A 3287-nucleotide genomic window follows, 5' to 3' on the forward strand; every position below is an offset into this window, starting at 1 on the left:
TATATATATATGCATATATATGTTTACTACTATAAGAATTGTTATCTTAAAAGAAGGAGCAGCTACAAATTATTCTTGTCAATAACTAATGTAATATCACTTAACTATGAAAAAGGTTTCGACCAGAAGCCGCAAATTTGAACAATCTGTAATATTTGTAATTTTCTCAGGAGCCAAAGGTAGCATCTACGACATTTACAGCGTTTCCACGAGTAGTAACATCAATGTATTTTCTCACCGGGGTCTTGTTTCGAACTGGATTTTGGTAAAAGCAGGCAAGTCAACAAGTGGTGATGTTAGTCAGAAGTCTACAACCAAAATTTACCGTGATAGTACGTGAACTTACCTGACACGCATACACACGTATATACAAACACAACCATCTGATACCACCAGCGCTTGTCCACACGGTAGCTCACACGCACACACATAGTAGATACACACGTATGCACACGAGTTGTGCAGAATCAAGAATTCATAAATTCACACCGGGTATCGATTCCATGTTACTAAATTTCCTTCAAAGACTCTCCGGACAGTGAGAATCCTTCTGCTTTCTATCCAGCCAGGTGGTGCAAGATATTCAAATCGGGGTCTCTTTTTCATTGATTTGATGTCGCTGAGAGTTTAAATTTCAATTTGAATTACATTATATGAGCCGCCTTGACAAACGTCAGTCCAGATATTCGTAGTAATCTTGTACAACCTGCATCTTTCTTCTAAAGCGCCTACGACATTGCAAGTTACTTAGACGCTAACAAAACTGTCTTGAAATGATAATAATAATAATAATAATAGTAATAATAATAATAATAATAATAATAATAATAATAATAATAATAATAATAATAATAATAATAATACAATTAAACCGTGTCTTTATTACCGGCATAATGCCTCTCCCAAGGTTTAATTGTATTTCTTTCAACACACGTATCAACATCAAGAATCTTGCACACGAAATACACATACGAAAAATAATAATAATAATAATAATAATAATAATAATAATAATAATAATAATAATAATAATAATAAATACTATAAAATAGTTAATTTAGGAGTTACACACACACACTACTATGCAATACGCCTCCAAAATAAAAGAAGAATAAATTCATATGATAAATACCCAAGAAAGTGACCAAAAACCACATGTGCCATTTGAAGGTCGATACCCGACAAAAGAACACAACCTGCGCTACGTAAGCAACACACACGATAAGAAATAATACAATCAAAGATTCAAACAAAACCCCATATAGGAAACATACTGATACAATACAATATGTCACAACCTAGAACCCCAAAAATGCAGAACACCAAAGGTACAACAAGTGATGCAATAGAAAATTGCCTGAAATTTTCAGGTGTTGAGAAACAATAGCAGTGATGATGGCGAACTCTAGTTGCACCAGCGAAAATGAAGCTGGACCTTTAAGGAAAGCCTCTCGCTCGGCAGTGCATCTGTAAAGATGCAGACTGACCGCCGCTGTCATCTTAATACAGCATCAGTAGGTAATAGAGCAAGGAGGAGAAAGTGGACCAGAGAAAAAAACAGGATAGTGATACAGTGCTATTTAGAAAGTGAACCTAAAAGAAGGGGTTATAGAAAACGGATGTTTAAAGGGTATGTTTAAAGTGACTGAGCAGAGATTGGTGCATCAAGCTAATGTTACTGGGAGCGATAAAATGATCAAATAAATACCACTAGTGTTTGATATGATCGAGTTCCGTATTCCTCACGTATTCTGACCTCGTGCCAAATAAGAAAGGATTATATTAGATGTTTCTAAGGCGGCCCAGGAGCTGGGTTTCAGTTGTCGCGTGAATAAATTGTTATCGACATTTTTTTTACTCATTACGTTCTAAGTATGAATTCCGCCGAGTCTTGCTTCGCTTTCCTCGTTTCAGTGTCGATATCATATGTACCAGTTGAATACTGGGGTCCGTGTAATGGAAATACCTTTTTTCCCTTACAGTTACTTCCCTTAGCCAAAATTTGAAACCATTATAATAGATACTTCAACCTGGCTGGACAGAATTAATTGGTATTACTATAATTAAACATAAATTAATATTTTTTTCCTAAAATAAACAACATACAAAATATGAAAATCGCTTCTGGGGAAAAACAGAATTCTCTCATTCTATTCACAACAGCAGATTGCGACTAAAATTTATGTTTTGGGGTATCAACCAATATAATTTTGCCGATAAGATTGTATTTGAAATACCAAGCATTCAAAATAAAAATAGACGCCGTTTCTCCTACTCGCAACACGTTCTAGCGTTCATTCAAACATTATTGATGACTTTCGATTAAGTTACACACGTAACTTGTGAATCGTCAACGTGTCTTTAGTTATGCAAATTATGTACACTATCAGCGTTAAAATGAAGTCACTGTACGATGAAAGAAACATTTGTTTTCAGTGTTACTGTCGATCGTCAATGAGATTAGAGGCAAACATTTTAATTTGAATCAGGAAAGACAAGAAAACACTTAAAGCGGTATAACTTAAAAGATTAGTCGGCGTCAGCCATTCTCTCTGCTATCTGTCAGCGTTTTTTCACTTTATTGGCATTATGTTTTTATCTCATGTAATACAAGTAGAATGCTAGGATTACGCACCCGCAAGAAAGATTTAGGTACAGGTTTATGCTTAAGTAAAATTCCATCCAGACGAAACTCATTAGCGACTATTGAAATTTTGATAGATTTTTTTTCATATCTCCCCATTGGGTTTTCCAAGTAAAACGAACCAGACAAACAGATTAAATCCAATACTCATAATTTTGGTTTTTATCAATAATAAAATGCAATAGAACATATATTTTGAAATGTAGAAGAATTGAGGGTTGCTTCGGTTTTCTTTTTTCCTGAAAATATATTTCTTCGGTGTAAATCGATTCCATGAAGTAAGAATTCGTTTTGAATCTTTCACCATTAGTCGATTCTATCCATTTTATGCAAAACGGCGACAACATGTGTTTTGTTCATGCCTAGTGTTATCGGTTGCAGCGATACGTTGGAAAGAAAAGCAATTTGCACGGAAGCGAAATTCGAATCCGGAAAATTAGAAAAAAAACGTCTGTTTACAGTTTATAATAAATGTACACAAAATGCGATATCTTAATTTGATGAATCGAGTGGAGGATACACACCTGCGTGCGTGAGTACCGTCACACTAATACACCTGCTTGTTGTTTATACACCTATCCCCGTCTTTTATTTTTCTGTAAGTTTCAACTATATATATATATATATATATATATATATATAT

Source organism: Octopus bimaculoides, chromosome 5 (assembly GCF_001194135.2).
Source record: "Octopus bimaculoides isolate UCB-OBI-ISO-001 chromosome 5, ASM119413v2, whole genome shotgun sequence".
NCBI classification, from domain to species: domain Eukaryota; kingdom Metazoa; phylum Mollusca; class Cephalopoda; order Octopoda; family Octopodidae; genus Octopus; species Octopus bimaculoides.